Genomic DNA, 19,400 nt, shown 5'->3' on the forward strand with positions numbered 1-19,400 from the left:
GACTATTTACTACACTTTGAATCCCTTCTCTGGAGGAATAGTTAATGTTATTAGGATTTCTGATATCTGATCGCTGATTTTGCTTTCAATCATAGGTCCAACTCAAACAACACCTTAATAGATTGCCTCTTTTAGTTCCCAATAATCACTGCAGAAGGATGACTTAGGCGGAATTGAGTACTATGCCTTTTTTCCCCCAATCTGAATACTATGTGTGCCCATGTCTATCTCTCAGATGACTGGGTTCCTCAAAGGCAGATTTGGTTTCTAATTTATCATCATTTTCTCCAATGCTTAGTGCAGTGCTTGATACACAGAATGGATTCCATCAATGCTGGCTGAATTAAAATAAACTATTTTATTGGAATTATTCTAGGATGAGAACTAATATTTACTGGGGGACTTACTCAGTATCAGCCATGCTCAACATCTTGTCTCATTCTCACTCACAGAAATCTCAGAAAAGTAGGTAAGCTCCATCCTTATGGTGCAGAAGAGAATATATAAAGGCAGAGTGGTAACTGGTCAGGGATGAAGTAGGCCCATGTTTACTACTATACAACAACAGTACCGTACCTGCTTCCCTGTTCTGAAGACTAAATGGGTTATGCAGGAAATGCCCCAAACTGTGCTTTGGAACAGAATAAATAATATATGTAGCTTTGCTATCTGTCATATTACTTTGCTGTTTCTTAGAGTAGGTGATAAAAGAATATCTATTGATTTTTTCCCTCATGCCACACTTAGTACAAGTGTTATTGGTATTTTAAAAAAGAACAGTTAAAGCTTCACACCTTAACTTTCAGATGAGTTCTTGCTTGACATGCTTAGCATAACAACTAAATATTCCTTTAAGATTTGGTTTAGTAGGGCCCCGAAGGCCAGTAGGTCCTTGGCCAGTAGCTTGTAAGCAGAGACTATATGTCATGATTTTTTTTTTTCCAGCTTAAAGTTGGAAATAGCTGTGGCTTGGTGCCCCTGTTGGATTTCATGAGAATTTGTTCTATTTCCAGAGTGGGCTCTGTCCAACACTCAATGGTGGTGGAGTTTTATATCCTTTCACACTTGCATGACTTGGCTAACTCAGCCCCTTAAATTCCCTGCAAAGTTTGTAGTCACTACAGTGACCCTTGGAAAGAGAACAAAGTGGAAGGCAGGTGGAAGCCACACCTCTGACATGCAGGGCTTACAATGCATGTAAATGCCTCTGAAATTCAATGCATGGAGAACCTGCCCATTTTGGCAGTCAGTGAACAGTTGAGCCTTTGCTCCATCACCCAAGGCATGACAATCTGTCCAGCCCACTGAAGTTAAATACCTTATTTCCCTCCATTTCAGCCATGCTTTCTCAGATTGCTCCATGGCCTCTTTGGGTACTGAGATTCCAGGAATCTTTACAGATAAAGGAAGTGAAATATTTCATTTGTCTTAATCTGGCTAGCCAGAACTTCCTACATGAAGTGTAGAACAGTCCTTTCTGGTACCTCATATTACTTTTAGAACACTGGAAGAGTTGGAGAGCTTTGAGCTGGTTTCCCTGGGTCCTGACCATTAGATCTGCTCCTGGTGGTCCCAGAGGAGTAGAATCAGGGATGGGAAGTCCCTTCCACCTGTGAGAAATTTCCTGTGGTCTACTTTTTCTCCTAAGACTGCATTCTGCCAAGGAACTCACACATTTTTCTTGTCTCCATGTAAATTGCTATCTTTTCAGGAGGTGCCTGACAGACAAGTTTTCCGGGGTCTCCATTTGTACAGAAGCTGTTATTAAGGAATAAGTTTAATGGGTCGTGAATTTTGTGGGGAAAGGGAGGATCTCTTCATGACTTTGTATACACCAGCCGTGGACCTATTGACTAGACAAAGAGTGCATTAGGCTAAATATTTTTAGCCCATTGACTCTGAAGGTAATAACCCTAAATGCTTCATTACATTTTCATGGGTGAGTGACAGATGCTAACCAGGAAAAAAATAAATAAATCTCAAAACAAGTCTACCACATTAGCTTTATTATTACACAGTTGGATACACCGGACAGGAGTGTGGCCCTTAAAACGAATTGCAATAAAGTTTTTAATAAACTATCTCCTCTTTCGTCTTCCTGCACTGGCTCCAAGGGGTAGCCTTTGTTTGTTTGTGTCTCTACCTCTTCTCACCTGGCATTGGAGCCTCTGGAGACCTAGATATCACAACAGGCAATGAATGGGTAAAAGACCTTTCAGACGGAAACGGTATTTTCAGCGTTTTGGCATTCCTCCTAGGATCATGGTGAGCTGGAGTCTGAGTAGTAGAAATAAATAGCCTGTGTGTATTCTGAAGACTTCTGCGCAGGTTCTTGATTTGCAGATCGCCTACCGTAAGCGTTAAGAACGGCGTGGGTGTGGGCACAGGAAAGTAGGGGAAGTTGGTTGTCTGGGGCCTCCCTTGGGCTCATGTAAATGTGACAGGTGCAAACCATCTCCCTTCCAGGTGCCCAAACGTGTAGCCCGGGACAGAAACCTCAGCACTGTAATAAGAATCACCCATCCACCATTGATTGGCTGCTAGGACAGGGCGCCCCCACTAGTTAGGGGACGGAGGGCCGGGGAGGGGGGCGGGGGGAGAGAAGACCTCTCGGACCACCCTTCCCGTCTGGATTCCACCCCTCCTGGCGTTTTCGGTAATGCGTATGTTTAGACCCTAAAGGAAATCAAGAGAGGCCTGGCGGGGGCTGGTGACGGCGCAAACACTGGATACTCTGTGATCCCCTCCTTTCTCTCTCCACCACCACCATTCCCCCCACCCCTCCTCCCTGCCCGCGCAGCTGGGGCGGGGAGCCCCAGCTCTCCGCTCGGGTCTCCACGCTGGGATAGGGGCTCCAGAGGCGCGATTGCGAGCCCAGGCGCCCCCCGCCTCGCTCGCTCGCTGCCTCGCCTCTCCCTCCCCCCTCGTCGCCACCGCGACTCCGCTTAAGCTGCGGGGAGCGCGCGCTCAGGCTGCGCTTCGGAGCGCCCCGGCGGGAGCGGGAGCCCAGAGGCCGCGGGGCGTTCAGGGGGCGCGCTGCGGACGGGCCAGGCGGCGGTGGCAGTCCCCGGGAGGCTGGCAGGTGAGCAGCGCCGCGGGGGCGCGGGGACCGGCGTCGGGCCGGGCGGGGCGGGGCGGGGGCCGGCATTGGAGGCGGGTCCTCGTGGGGGGCGGTCTCCTCCTCCTCCTCCCCCACCCACCCTCAGCTCTGACGCGGGCCCCGAGGCTCCGGGGGGGCGGGGGCGGGGGAGGATGGACCCTGCTCGGCGCTCGCCCGGGCTTCCCCCGGCTGCAGAGCGCGCCTGAGTGCCGCCGTCCGCCGGGCATGGGGAGCCGCTTCCTGGGCGGCTGCGGCAGCGGAGGAGGAGGATGCTCGGGGCGAGCGGAGGTGAGGAGCCGCTGTTGGGGACACGCAGGGGTGAGGAGGGGCGGAGCTCAGCTCGGACAGGTGCCCCCCGCGGGGTCGTGGCGCCCGGCGAGCCCGGGGGCGGCGGAGCAAGGGTTTGGGGGTCTCCGGGGCGCGCCTCTCGGGAGTTTTGGCCAAAGACGCTGCGGAGTGGCGACTGCTGCGCTTTTCCGTCCTCTCCCTCCACTTGGCGGGGAGAAAGGGGCGACCTCTGCCTCTCTCTTAAATGCCCCCCACGCTCATATCCCCCACACCCACTTCAGACTTGTCCACCCGAGACACTGTTGTCTCTCTCTGGGAGCCCCGGTGCCCCCCTCCATCCTGCGGTCTGCGCTTTAGCCATCTCGGGGGCTAGAACCTACAGCCACCTGCTCCCCAAATCACCGCCCTGCCTTGCTAGTGGCATCAGGGACCCGAACCGGGTTCCTCACTTGCATACTTCCCATCTTTCATCCCCCCCGCCCCCTCCCCAAACCGGATCGTCCCAGGCACCCCAGCCCTAGCGCTGGCGCCATCGGAGTTGGATCTCGGGTTTCTCCGGACCACAAGTCCTTCTTTGGGTCCTCCATCCCCTCTGTCTTTCTCTCTTGGCTGCCGGTTTTCCCCTATTCCATCCTGGGGCTGGGGGTGGGAGCCCCCGTTGCTTCCCCCCACCGCATCCTTCTTTCTGCGTACTGAAAGCAACGCCGTGCCTCGGGGCGGAGAGCCCAGGGTTTTCCTACTGGGAAACTTTAAGTCCCGGGGGTTCGGCCCGTCACGGGGCCCTGGAAGCGAATCTCAACAGCCAGGGGAACCCAAGAATCAGGAGCCCGTCCTGGGGTGTGGGGGGAGCGGTGCGGGGGTAGGGGTGGTGGGGTGGTGGGCACGTTGGGTCGTGGCGCCGGACAAGGGTCATCGAGTGAATGTACAAAGTAAATTGCTAAAGCCACGGCGTTGCTCGGCTGCGCACCCCTCCCCGCCGTGGGAGGGGAGGGAGGGTCTCTTTTCTCTGCACTTTTTTTCTCTCTTTTTTTGTTTTATTTGGTAGAGCGGGCGCGGGTGTGTGTGTGTGGCGGGGGGGGGGGGGGGACGGGACACGAGAGAAAGCTTCCTGGCGAGCCCGTGCCACAGGCTCGCTGTCCGGACTCGCCAGCCTGCGCGCGTACGTTCCACTCCGTCAACTATCCCCAGCCCCCAAAGGCGTCACACAAGTCCTCATTGTTGTGGGGGGGGGGGGAGAGTGGTCTGCCGGGGCACTTCCGCCTGCGTGGGGTGGGAGTCTGGAGGAATGGATGGTGGGGGGCGGGGGGAGCCCAGGGCGTTTGGCGACCGCCAGGCGCTTAGTGGCGGCTGGCAGAGTGGAGAGCGCCCCGGCGCGGGCATCCGTGCGCTCCGAAGTGTGTCGCAGAGACGGTGTGCGTGCCCGCACCGTGGGTCGGTGTCGGCAGGAGCGTTTGCACGTCGGCGGCCGCCTCGTGTTTGGATCGGTTAGCTCGAGGGGCGAGTCCAGAGTGCCTTTTCTCTGCCCCCCAGGAGCTGATCGCCCTAGGCAGATAGATGCTCGCCCGGCCTCTCCTTGGTAGCCCGCAGGGACCTGAGTGAGCAGCCTCACAGTACTTTTCCTCCCTCTCTTCCGCTCCCCTCCTGCTGCTGGCCCCTTCCACGCACTTTTACAATGTTGATGGTTTTGAATAAAGGCCTTATGGGGGTTCCGCCGACTCTTCCCAACACTTCGCATGTTTGCCAGTAATCATATAAATTAAAGGTGGCTTACGTCTAGAACCCCCTAATTATCCGATTCACGTTTGTACATTTATGTGCCAATTATAGGTCTTCGGGAAATCCATAAAATTATAAACCATCCCCACCCCCTGAATTAGCACCCATTGTTTCATTATCTCAATGATGAGTGATTCTGGATGAAACTCTGTACCGGCGAGACCATAGCTGGAGTAGGAGAGATTAGAATGGAGTCGGGAAACAGCACTTCCCCTCCCCATCTCTTTCCTGTCCTGAGCGGGCTTGGTGACACTTCTGGAAACTGAAAGGGATCAAAGATTTTCTTGATTTCCCATTGAGAAGGGCGACCTAATCAAAGCTGTATAAAAGTCAACTTCTAAGCAATCAGAAATTGTCTGCTGATGTCCTTGATTGAAACCCTCGCAATTCAAATGGAGTATTGAAGAACTCACAGAAATGGCTTTTGAAGCACTATTGTTCTTTTCCATACACAGAAGCTCTCTGAAAGGTTTAGGAAGTTCAAAATACGGTGGTTTGAAAAGACTGACTTTGTAACTATTTGGCAAAGCCTGCAGGGGTGAAAGAGGAGGCTGTGGAGACGTGTTGTTACTATATTCTTGGGAACAGTGTAGCTCTCAAGTCCGGATTTGGTTCTACACATCAATTTGGCAATTACATCTCTTCCTAAAAGCGGATTTGGAAGATGATTTTTAGTAGGGATTTTCTTTTTAATGGTTTGCTTAGGCATATCTGAAACATTTAATCATGCTCATTGTATTCAACAATAAAATCTGAATAAAAATTACTGTTGATGAAGCTCCCTTCACAAATTGTTTCACAGTATGCCTCATTTGCAAGACACACCATTGTGTAAGGCTGTGGGGAAGAGATTGTATCATTTCATGTTCATTTTCTCCTCCCTGAGCCAGAGAGGAAGATGTTCTTTGCTTCTTTGCCTTCCAAAGTCATTTTTCTTAAATGGGTACAGTTTTGGCTTGGTGAATGGCCATACCCATCTAAAAACCGGGTTTGGTTGATTCCTGGTACTTGGAGTCAGCCTGTAGGCAGAGGCAGCATTTCATTTTGTTAATCTACTCAATACAAACATATTGTTCTTACTATTTAATACTTCTTTCAAACTGATAAAGCAAACAATGCCAAAACAATCACAGTTTGTACCTTTGAGATGGCACTTTTTCTTGTGTGTGCAGATCCTGGGGCTTGAACTCAGTGCCTGGAAGCTGTCCCTGAGCTGTTTTCCTAAAGACTGATGCCACTTGAGGCACCGCTCCACTTCTAGCTTTTTGATGACCATGCACAGTTTTGTGTGCTTTCCTGCCCCTAGGGCTTCAAAGAGAGACTCTCAGATCTCAGCCTCCTGAGTAGCTAGGATTACAAGCATGAGCCACACCAGTGCCAGACTTAGATGGCACTTTTAAAAACAGCACACATTAAGGAGTGCTATCAGGAACTTTTTTTTTACTTTTTTATTTTTTTTATTGTGAAAATACTGTACAGAGGGGTTACAATTACATGGGCAAGATAATGAGTACATTTCTTATCAAGCATTGTAGCCTCCTCCTTTGTATCAGGAACTTTTAAATGTTATTTTGGACTTTCAAAATTGGACCTGATTCTGGAATCGTTTAATAGTTTTGTTTTTTGTTTTTTTAAAAAGGAAGCTTGGTAGTGAAGCAATTATGAATCTTTCACTTCTTAGAACCTCAATTTTATCATCTGCAAAACAGGGACAATTTTTCCTACCTTATGAATCTTTGAGCAGTTTTATAGGGAAAAATTCTCTCATTGACTTCTGTCTATAGCAGGATGTCAAAAGAATGGTAATTTTTAGTAGTAGACAGCATGAAATTCTGCTAAGGAAAGAAGATGACATTTAAAATTAGAAGGCCAGAACTGAATCCAACTACTACCTGTCTTTGTGATGTTTGGCAAGTCACCTCTTATATTCATAAAAATAAGAATAACCTTTATAGAGTACTTAGTATTAGCCAGGTTCCCTTCTAAGTACTTTGCATACATTAACTTACTTAATCTTTAAATAACCCTAGAAGTAAAGGCTTGCATTCTTTTTCTTGTTTAATAGATAAAGAAACTAGGGCATCAAGCGATTTGGCAACTAGCCCAAGATTACCTAGGAAATAAAAGGGTGAAAGCAGAATTTAAACCCACCCGTTTGAGTCCCAAGTTCTTTTACCCCTAACTGTATGCTATTCTGCTTTTAAGTGTGTGTGTGTGTGTGTGGGGGGGGGGTGATCTCCCAAAGTGGTTTTAAAATTGAATGGGGAATAATGAAAAAACAAGACATCCTGCAAAAGCAAGCTACAGAATCCCCCCCCCCATTTTATATGCTATCAGCACTCAATGGTGTTGCTTTATTGATCACAAGGTCTTGAGCTGATGGTAGGCATTTTGAACACTTGTGACTCTGTGACAGCTTCTAACAGGTATTGGTTGATATTGGTTCACATCTATCTGTGAAAATATTTATTAATTAGTTAATTAATTAGTAAATAATTGATGAGGCAATTAATTAAGAATGCAGAGATTTCATTAGTGCTGTTATCAGTTACAAGCTGCAGTAAGCAGAAATGCTCCAAATACAGATAGCATAGCAAGTGGTAAGAAGTCTGTTGTAGGCCAAGTATAAAAAGTATATAAAAAAAAAAAGAAGTCTGGACTTGGGCATTTAATTGCCTGGCTTCAGCCTTCAGCCTTCAGCTCCTGAGTTCTCTGTGCTTTGATTTTCTTTAAAATAAATATTAGTACTGCCAAGTGCTGGTGGGTCACACCTGTAATCCTAGCTACTCAGTAGGCTGAGATGGAGGATTATAGTTCAAAGCCAGCCCGTGTAGGAAAGTCTCTGAGACCCCAGTCTTCAATTAATGAGCAAAATAATGGAAGTGGAACTGTGACTCATGTGGTAGAATGCTAGTCCCAAACATAAAAACTAGGCCTTAGTTCAAGACCCAGTACCAACACCCACACCCACACACACACATACACAATAACTGTACCTATCTCAAAAAATAGTTCTGAAAATGACAGGAATTAACACTAGGTGCTTAGACCAATAGCTGCTATGAAATATACAGACTTGTTAGCCATCAGAATTATACTAAAAATGAAATAAAAGTCCTTCCCCTTGGCAATAAAGGGCACAACAACGTTTGTGTGTTTGTCAAATTAGGTATATTTTACATTTTTCGCATTTTCTTTTGCGCTGTTTTTTAAGAACATTTTCTTGAATATATCCATACACACACACACACACACACACACACATTGTGAAGAGGAATTGTGCAAGCACATATCATGCTAAAATATCCATGCATTGTGCTAGTCTTGCAATTATTTGGAGGAAATAAAAAGAACTGATGAATTCTAGATATAGATTCATTGTTGTTGTTGTTTGGTGGTATTGGTGTTTTAACTCAACTCCTCACACTTGTTAGCCAGGCACTGGACCTCTTGAATTGTGCCTGCAGCCAATTAGTCAATTTGACAAAAACTAGAATGGAGGAGGAGTCAGACTCAGGGAGGTATGTGACTTTAGATCATGGACTTCTTGTCCAATGCTCCTTTCACTAGGCCATATTGCCTCCTGTGCCATGATAGAGGAGTGGCTTGAAAATATAAATAAAACTTGGCAGGGAAGCTGCTGTCAGGCTAAGAGCATAAGCCAGCCCAACATTCTGTTCTGCAAAAATAGTGTTAGTAGGGAATGTGCATTTATATCCATGAAAACTAGCACTGCCCTCCATCTATGAAGTGCATGTCAGGATATGAACTCATGTAGATACAAAACAAAACAGAGCAACCCATTATGCCAATTAATCACCTGAACATTTCCCTGAGGTTGAAGAACAAATGTTCAGTTTCTTTTTCCGTGACATTCTCTTTGTATTGTTCTTCCATTTAGTCTTCAGAGATGGGAAGGTTTTGCTTCAGGAATCATAAAACTCCTCTGGCTCTTCTTTTTCATGAAATATGCAGCATATTCTATTGGAAAGAAATTGCCAGCTTGCTTTTATTATTATTATTTTATTTTATTTGAACCTGACATATAGCCAATCTACTATGCCAGTGGGGGATACTCATAAAGAGAAAGGAGAACAGAAATAAAATTCTGCTGAGTAGGAGAGCCCACAGCTACATTGATGAGAATTTTGTGGTGGTGAAGGTGGACTGCTGAACTTAGGGGATAAAAATGAGGAGTGAGCACTCTCAGACAGCTCTGACTATTACACAGGAAACCCAGATTAGCAATGCTGACTACCAGTGGCGAGTTTCCCAAAGCTTCTGTTCCCATGTGTCTGCTCCAGGCTCCATAACCATTTCTTCATTCTGTGGTCAGTCTCTGTCACTAGACTGGGTCATCATCCATTGGTTTGAATCATCCCTTTGTTCTTTCTGTCTTCTTGTTTCCACTCTGTTGTTGAAGTCAGTCCTTATGTCTATTTGTTTTTATTCTTAGTACTAAAACAATTGAAGGAAGTCCTGGAAAGTTAAAAATGTGCATTGCAGTTGGGTGGTTTGGCTGTGCTTTAGGTTTGAATGTCTGTCCAGGCTTCATGAATTTCATTCATGGAGTTGGAGTTCCTTGTGAGGTACAGAGAGCTGGAAATTTAAAAAGTGAATATGGTCTTTAGAGGTGGGTCTCTTGGGAAGTGAGTAGGATTAAAGTCATTAGGTTGGGGCTTCCATGATTGAATCTTGATAGTATTATAGGAAGGAGAATTGACAATAGGGGAGACACACATAAGTGTTTTCTTTTTCATACCATGTAATGGCTTGTGCTACCCCGGAACTGCCAACAAGAAGGTGATCTCTGGATATGGCCTCTAGACCTCAAACTTCCAGAACCATGAGCTAAAAGAAGCATCTTTACATTAAAACTCACCACGTCTATATTTATAGAGTTATCACAAACAGAATGCAGACTCATACTGTGCTTATGCACAGGAACACCACTCGTCTGACCATTCATGTTTCCTAAACATCCATTTGGTGCCTGATCTGGCTCTGTACCAGGCATTGCAAGGGTTCTAGGATGCAAAGATGCAGTCTTCCATCAAATAACTGCTATTGTATGGGACATCATTGAGAAAATATCTGCCTGGCCCTTGAAGCTTCTGAAGAGTAGTTCATCTGAGAGGAGAAACAGTTGGGGATGGCTTCAGAGAAAGCTCTGAGTTTCACCTGGGGCTTGATGTTTGAGTGGGAGTTTCTCAATGTTTAAAGGGAATCCAACCAGGAACCAGAGAGTCACACCTATAACTGTAGCTAATCAGGTGAGTAAGATTTGATGATCACAGTTCAAAGCCAGCTTGAGAAGAAAAATCTGAAAGCTTTTATCTCCAATTATGGAGCAAAAAACTACACTGGAGGAGTGGCTCAAATAGTAGTGCACCTGCCGTGAACAAAAAAGCCGAGGGAGAGTGGGGGAGTACAAGGCCCTAATTTCAAGCCACAGTTCTGGTATGAGAGAGCGAGAGCGAGCAAGCGAGAGACAGACAGACACAGACAGACACAGACACAGAGACACCGAGAGAGAGACAGGAAGAGAGACAGAGGGAAACAGGGAGAGAGTGACTGCCCAAGCGCAGACTGAAAGAACTATGGGAGTAAAGAGATGAAGGCTCATTACTAATCCTAGGATGGACACAGCTGAGTGTGGTCCTTACGTAGAATATGTGGAAGAAGGGGGCTTTTCTGAATAGAGTATTTTCCAAGCTGAGTACCAGGAAACACTGTTCCCCAAGATCATTATGAGTGTTTTTAAAGGAATTGTATCCAGAAGGGCAAAGAAAAGTTCTTTACTGAACAATTTTGGAAAGCACTGACTTGCGTATCCTGCTCTTAGTGAATGGTAGCATTTACTGATGTGTTAAAGGTCCGGAGATTTGCTGCAATAGAGAAATTCATTACTTCTCAAAAAAAAACAAACAACTGACTTGACATAGATGTTAGCCTTCCATGTCTGCAACAAACTATCTGAGATAATCTATTTAAAAGGGGCAAAAATTTGTTTTGGCTCATGGTTCCAGAAATTTGAGTCTATAGTCATTTGGCTCCATGGTTTTGGGATCCGTGGTGTGGCAGATCCTCACGGAGGGACTATGTGAGTATGCGGTGGAACGAAGCAGTTCTTCTCATGGTGGACAGGAAACAGAAACAGGAAGTGGGAAGGGTCAGGGTCACAATGTTCCCTTCAAGGCCTCAGTGACCTAACTCTGCTTCCCACTAGACCCCACTCCTAACCGTTCCACCACCTCTCAATAGCAGGCTGGCAACCAAGCCTTCAGCACAGGGCCTTTGGGGGACATTTAAGATCCCACTGATAGCACCGTAGAACACTTAATTTCAAGGAGCTACTATCTATTACATCCAAGGTAGATTGGAGAAAATGTTTGTACAGGAGTATTTACAATTTTTACTTTCACAGGCAAAATGTGTGATTTGAAATAGCAGATAGAATATTTAAAACCGCAAAGAGCTTAAACATCAGTACAGCAGAACCAGGACAATTTCTGCTATGCAGTTAACAACTTATAGTGGAGTAAGTACTTTGTAATCACATCTTTCTTTCTCCTGCCCAGATATGTTATCACCATTCTAAATCTATTGCTCATCATTCTGTATGATTCTTTCGGATATCATTGTAGCCAGTAATATTCCTGAAAAAGAAGTACGTGTATAAATTGTTTAGAGGGAAGAAGTATGGCTTCATTAAAAAAAACACTCTGGAGTCTGGAATATAGTAGATACTCAATATGTTTCTGCTGAATTGAATTGAGTGAGATGTGTGCTTGTCTCATGTGGTTCATTAAGTTAATGTGGGTAAAACAATTCAATTAATAGTGTTTCACATAGATAGTATTAAATACTTTGTGATCAGTGAATCTGAGAGCTACTTTTGCAGTTCTTCATTTTCCTAACAGGGATTTGGAAGTGAATAGTGAGTCACTTCTGGGTTTTATTGGCATCTTTTACTATCAATAATAACTACTTACCCAAATCTATCTTGTTAAGATTGTTGATTCTGTGGAGCTCACCACTTCTTTTACAGGAAAAGATGTAACTCCAAATGTTGTCAGTCAAAAAGAATACTAAAAGAAATTTACATTGCTAATGAATTTACCCAGTACTTTGAAGGTTTATGAGCATCCTACCCTTAAACATACATCTGAAGAATTAACTTAGTAAGAGAATGAGATAGTTTATGTCTCTAAATCCCAGCTATTCTGGAGTAGGTGATCAGAAATATCACAATTGTAGGCCAGCCCATAGCAACGTCTCATCTCAACTAATATGTTAGACATAGCTGGGCATAGGAGGCATAACTGTGTTCCAAGCCAGCATGAGCAGAAATATCAAACAACCCGTATTTGAGAAATAAATAACTAAATCCTAATGGGCTGGAGATGTGGTTCAAGTGTTAGAATACTTGCCAAGCAAGCACAAAGCCCTGAGTTCAAATCTCAGTATCACCAAGTGAAAAAAAAAGAAACAACTTAATATTATTAACACAATGTCATAATCAGCTACTCTGATGACCATATGACATCTCTCTTGATGTAAGGGACATCCTCTTAATAAAGTTCATTGCATCTAAAAAATAAATCATATTTTGGTGACATTTTTCATTCTCATTTTCCTAAGTATTTTATTATCCTATGTGTCCTCTATGATTATATATTACTCTGTATTTATCCTGTGAACGTGAATGTTGAAGTATTGGTAAAGAAGGCATGGGAGAAGAATGGAAGGAGAAAGTGGATGACTTACAGGCACACTGGAATTGGCCTTTAGTCCTACACCATGGTTATATGGCTTCTCAATTAGAGAAGGAGTTAATCATGTTGAAGCTATATCCCTAGAACTTTTTGTCTTTGCATTGGGGATACAGATTTCTTAGTTACATCCCAGGGGCTAGTAGAAGAAGAGTGCAAGAGGGAAGTTTGCCATGTGAATACTAACAACATAACAGAAAGTGCACAGAGAAAGAGAAGATCCTGCACACCTCATTTCTTGGCTTGTGCACTTGACAATGACACATGGTGGTGTTTGTCTTGAATTGCAAGCCCTGTTATTCTGAGCAATCTTCTACGAATACCTACAGATGTCTTGAATGTAAGCTAGGGCCATTCACATATACTCAGGTTAAACCTGAAGTACTTGTAATCCACTTGTAGATCAAGACCAAGACTGGCCATCCATATGCTGAAAGTGAGGATGGTTATATATTGTTAGAAAACACTCCCAATGAATGCGGAAAGGTTACTGTAATTTATTCCTTTGGGAAGCTGAATAGATTTATAGAGCACATTGAAGTTGGATTTTTGCCAACCTTCTGCTATCTAACTTCTTAATTTTAATGCAGTTGAATTTATCAATCTTTTCTGGTTGGCATTTTTTGTGTCTTGTTTAAGAAAAACTACTTCTCCTCTGATGTCATAAACAAATTCTTCTTTATTATCTCCTGCAAGCTTCATTGTTTTGCCAGTCCCATTTTGGTTCTGTAGTCTATGTGGCAGATGTGTGTGCATAAGTGTGTGCACATGTGGTATGAAATAGGAATTGTTTCTCCTGTACCTAGGAGTATATTTTGATCATCCTTTTGCCTAAACATAACTTTATTATTGTATCTTTTTAATGACAGGCTTTGTATTTGGCAGGACAAACCTTTTCCATGTCCTTCTTCCCGATTAATTAAAGAGTCTCACTGACTTTCCACCTAGGCTGAATTTGAACCACAATCCAAATATCTCACACTCCCCCCTGAGTAGCTAAAATTAAATCAGGCACAAGCCACCAGTACCTGACACAAACCTTTAAAGATTATTCATTTTAATTTTAGTTAATTTTTTTAATTTTTTTATTTATTTTTTATTTTATTTTTTTTTGTGAACACACTGTACAGAGGGGTTACAATTACATGGGCAGGATAATGCATACATTTCTTATCAAGCATTGCAGCCTCCTCCTTTGTTCACCCTTCACAAAGACAATTGAAGTTTTAAGATAGTATTTACAGCAACAACCAACAGAAATATAAAGCATGTAGCAAAACAATTACATAATTTTGTGGAAAGAAAACAAACTCTTAGAAATTAGGGTTCTTACATTTATGGGTAGAAAGATTGAATATCTTTCTAAGCCATCTAATGCAAATCCAATCTCGAGTATTTTTGTGAAACTCTAAAAGATAATTATAAAATATATATATGGAAGAAAAAACTCTGAGAAAAATAAAAAAAAACTCTTATCTTTAATTAATCACCAAAAAGCTGAAAGTGGAGCTATGGCTCAAGTATTAGGGCACCAGCCTTGAGCAAAAAACTAAAGGACAGTGCTCAGGCCTTGAGTTCTAGAGCCAGTACTGGACAAAAATACAGGTTTTATTCAGCTAGGTGTGGTTGTGCTACCTTGTTATCCTAGCTATTTTGGAAATCGACATCAGAGGGTTGTAGTTTGGTATCAGTTTCCTGTAATGCCCATCAGAGCAGGGCAAAGGCCAAAAATAAATCCAAGAGAAAGAGACAGGGGACTGCTTTCTATACAGTGAAGTCATTGTCATGTGTCTTAATTATATGGGCTGAGCAATGTATTTTAGGCATATTCTGGTATGGGATCCTACAGGATATATACAAACAAATCATTTAGCATAAGCCAATCAAAATGGCCTAACATGGTAGGTAGCTAGCTTCCTTTGAAGAAGTGTTTGATATTGCAGAATTTTGGATTAGATCTTCATTCTTCCTTTGTTGCTCTCCCACCTCATCCTACTTGTCTTCCCTAGCAGGAAATGGAGAGGATTCTGTTCCCAATGAATCATTCCCAGTTCGTTGCCTGGCAAGTTTGGTGCTGGGCATCCTTGTGAGTAAGATGATACTGTAGCACTATGTAGTCCCTTCAGTTCCGGAATCTGAAAGATTCTGAAGTCTCAGAAATTTTTCAGTAATTCATTGATTGGTAAAACCTAACCTGGACTTAACTGACATGAGGCTGCCTATGAACTGTATTTGCTTTTTCCTGGTGATAATAGCTATATATTTTACCCAGAAAGCAGTGATGCATTTGATTGCAAGGTGTCACCCCAAACTTAGGTATGTGTATGATATAGTGTATTCTGCCTTTCTAATATCCAGAATGAATTCTGCAGTTCAAACTCCTCAGGCAGCATGGAATTTGGATGAGAGATCATAAATCTGTACCAGCAGGTCAGAGGGAGAATGCATGGACATGTGGTCCAGTACTGTGCAGTTGTAGAAATGCTTGTGGTGTCATCATAGCCCCTGTGGACCCAGTGGAAAACTGCAGCTTGATGGGCACTGGAAGCCTGCCAAAACTACTCACTCATCTGAGGGAGTTGCTAAGGGGTGCCTGTTGTAAGGTCCTCAGGGTATTATTGTAAAGTTGGAACCATTTATTTTCCCTTTGTCACAAATTATCTTTGAGGTCCAATTCTTTGGGTTCCTGCATTTGAACATTTGAATGCAGGGTAGAATGACAGAAGGCAGTAGGTGATTAGGTAAATCCACATTTCAGTTGTAGCATTCTTACACTTGCATGGAATTTCATTTGTCTGAATACAATTCACACTCGTGCACAACCTCTCTCTCTCTCTCTCTCTCTCTTCTCTCTCTCTTCTCTCTCACCTTGCTCTCCCTCTCCCTCTCTCCTTCTCTCACTCTCTTGTTCTCTCGCTGTCTTGCTATCTCTTTCTAGATACTCCTCAAAACAATCCTGTCCTACAGAAAGGTTGGATAATATTAGTTCCTTTTCAGTATGGTTTATCAAATGCCTAGTTGATAACTAGCTCTTTTGCCAAGGGCAAACCTTTAACTCTCTGAGCCTCAGTGGAACAATGGGTCCTTGTGGGGTTGTTTGGTAAATTGAAAGAAATAACCCATGCATCAAAATTGGACCCATGCACCCTGAGCACTGTGACACCCAGAGTGGCTTCTCTTCCCTCTCTGCCCCTTTCAGACAAGTGGAATCCATTACACAAGGTCACAGTGCTCTTTTTGTGCAAAGGACATGTTTCAGTATGCAAAGAGAAGTCAGTAGTTGAATGATGGGCAGTCTTCCTCTCACTGTCCTTTTTTTCTTCATTTTGAAGAGGAGAGGCTTGAACTAATGCCACCACCCTAGGCTAAATTCCTCTTTCTGTCCTGGGAAACTGGGTCGTAGTCTGCTGCGGCCTTGATGGGCCCTGCTGTCTTTACAGGCTGGGAGACAGCTTGATACTTCGTTTATTCCAAACCTGACTGAAGAGTGGTAACCACTACTACCACTAACGCCATTTGCTGCAGAAAGCGACTTTATTTCTTATCAGCACACGTGGGACTTTACACACCATAATTCACTTTTCAAAGGGAGTAAGAAAGGAATTCCTTTTTGAATATTTTGCAAGATTAATAAAGCTGCATTCTTAGGGAAAGTTTATTAATCCATAACTTACAGAAAACTCTAGAGGAATGAGATATGAGATATGTTCTGCAGGTAACGACATCAGGCATGCCACTGCTTGAATTGAATTCTGCTCTGTGTGTGTTGTACAGCTACCTGTCTTCGAGGTGCAGTATAGAAATGCTGATGTGGTAATGACTTTGCCTTGGACATGACCTAAACAGGAAGTTATTTCATCAGTAAGTTGGGAGTGTGTGAAGGAGTGGAAGCATATAGAATAATCACACTATGCAGGATTCTAGCCCCTTTAATCCCATTGGCTGCATTTTAGCTCTGTACCACAGAGGGGCATGTGTTTGGTCTCTGGCTTCCATGCATACAAACTGTTCATGCTGGGCCTCTGAGAAATATCAAATAGAGATTGGGTGGTGGTGGCAGTGATGATTGTGGTGATGAGGATGATAAGGAGGAGGAGAATGACATCAGTGTCCAACAAAAGAGATTGCTGGCTGCTCTCACCTGTATATGAGATCTGAGGAATGTGGTTCAAAGCCAGCCCAAGCAGTAAAGGCCATGAGACTCTACAACGAATCACCAAAAAGAAAAGTCAGAAGTGGAGCTGTGGCTCAAGCACTAGAGTGCTAGACTTGAGCCTAGAAATTTAATGCATAGGTCCTGAGTTCAAGCCCCAGGACCAGCGCGCGCGCACGCGCACACACATACACACACACACACACACACACACACACACACACACAGACTTTATCATTTCATCCATTTCCTCAGTATTTATTGAGCAGCTACAGGATCCATGCCACAAGGTGGGCCTCCATGGGTTGGGTACAAGGTTTGGCTCTACATAAAATGATAGTTTTTCTCCCTCAAGGTCCAGAAATACTGAGGAAAACACAACTGAAAAGATAATAATAAGTGTATGGACAACAGAAGATTTTCTCTGGGGTAAAAAGTAAGACAGAAAGATAGATTTTGTCAGGCTAGTGAAGGGTCAGACTCTAAGCTTAAGTACTCTGAGGATCTCTTGGAATTTGCTGGCTTATAGGTGACTGTGACAGAAACTGTAGTTGTCCTAGGGGCACATTGAATCTGCTGAGAAGACACAAATTCAACTCTCTTCATCAGAAAACCATTACAAAGGCAGAGAAGCATGCACCATCTTGTTCAAGGAGTGCTAGGTGATTCAACACCAATGAAATGGTGGGGGTCATAGAAACCAGGGAAAACAAGGCTAGAAAGCTGAGTAGGGTGGGTGAGAGAATGGCAATGTCATCCTGTCTCCAGGCCTGAAAGGTGAGATAGTGCCTGTCCTGATCCTCTTGTTGACTGGTGTCAACCAGCTGTTTAAGAAGAATGACAGTTGTGTGACACGAGGCCGTGTGAATCAGGTATGGTGTATTTTAATGGTCTCACAGGGGCTCTTTTGTAAGAATTTCAAGCTTCCTGAGTTAAACACAATGAGAAGCCATGGGAAGCCACTATTCATCTCCAGCCCATGGCTGCCATAAGGGAATGCTAAAACAAGGTGGCTAGGTCTGTGTTTATCTTTAAGGGAAAATTAGAAATCTTGTTTATTTATATAACAAAGTCCCTATAGTTAAAAACCTGGCACTAAATTAGTTCTGTAGCAAAACAGAACTAAAGATAACTGGGCTGGGGGCAGTTTTTGGGGGTTTGTTGTCATTTTTTTTTTAGCATCTGCATTACCCACAGGTGAGTTGTGTGGCCTATTCTGTATAATTAGTCAGTGTGAGTACATGCATCTCCCTCAAGTGCAAGTTGAATCACTATATCAAGGGATAAATTGGGGCCATTTTTGGTAAATGTCAGAGTTTCTGCAGGAGAGTTACATAGTAGAAATTGATCCTCATTTATATCTGTTCCCTCATTCACCTTGCTTGTGTTTTATTGATCAATTATTGCTGATACAGGGTAAGAGCTTGAATGGGACTTGTGTCTATGGTAAATCTGTTGTGTCTTTGATGAATAACACTGAAATTCACATCTAAGCCCATTATAGACTGCAGCGAGGGTCCTCTCCTCTGAATGCATCAAATGAGTAGTCTTAGAGTGTGTAATGACAGTGTTGTGTGGCTTTCTCATTTAGGGTTGAGTTTCCCAAGCCTCTGAAATATGCACATTTCAATCCAGACTGAGAACACAAGCAACTTAGTAGTTACTGTGGAATTGAGTGAATGTCATAAATATTTATTTATCTTTTTCATAGCTAGCATAAAAATGTTAGGATATAAAAAAAGTTGTTCAGTATAAAAACAACAGAAAATTCATTGGCTATACATCTCCTGAATGCGTGTGTCTCTTCGGGTTTTCATTAGTGTCTAGCAATATACTTTGAGAAATTAGATTTGAACAGAAGCTCCAGCTCCAGCAGAATATGAAAGCTCCTACTGCTCATAATTAACCCGTTTTAAGCAAGCACCTCTGGCACAGAGCAATCTCCTGTTAACCATGTGGTGGCCACAGTCAAGTGGAATGTCTTTTTGTTTTAGAAATTCCTTGTCTATTTAATGCAGAAAGCTTCAAAAATATTAAAAGGGGGAAGGAGGATGACTTTTAGTGTTTCTACCAGGTGGAAATCACAGTTCCTATTTTGACAACAAAGGGGAAATGATCTGAGGTTAGACTAGCACCACTTTCCATCCAATTCCCCATTGACTTAACTTTCCCCAACATTTATTTTCTCATCTGTGAGATGGAAATAAAGGTAGTATCTAGTTCATCTGTTCTCTTGATTATTTAACCAGCTAGTGCATGCAAACATTTAGCACATTACTTGGCACCTAGAAAACACTAAACCAGAAGC

At 43.6% G+C, this 19,400-nt stretch overlaps 1 protein-coding gene across 2 annotated transcripts in view; it reads left to right on the forward strand.

The window, feature by feature from the left end:
* Positions 1-3,205: 3,205 nt before the first annotated feature.
* Positions 3,206-19,400, forward strand: part of Dab1 (DAB adaptor protein 1) — a 382,111-nt gene continuing 365,916 nt past the window's right edge. For both annotated transcript variants that reach the window (XM_042699211.1, XM_042699210.1), the window contains exon 1: positions 3,206-3,388. The gene's annotated coding sequence lies outside the window, so the exon portion shown is untranslated. The remainder of the gene's footprint in view (positions 3,389-19,400) is intronic.

This window comes from Dipodomys spectabilis, unplaced genomic scaffold (assembly GCF_019054845.1).
Source record: "Dipodomys spectabilis isolate Male_0828 unplaced genomic scaffold, ASM1905484v1 ptg000007l, whole genome shotgun sequence".
NCBI lineage: Eukaryota > Metazoa > Chordata > Mammalia > Rodentia > Heteromyidae > Dipodomys > Dipodomys spectabilis.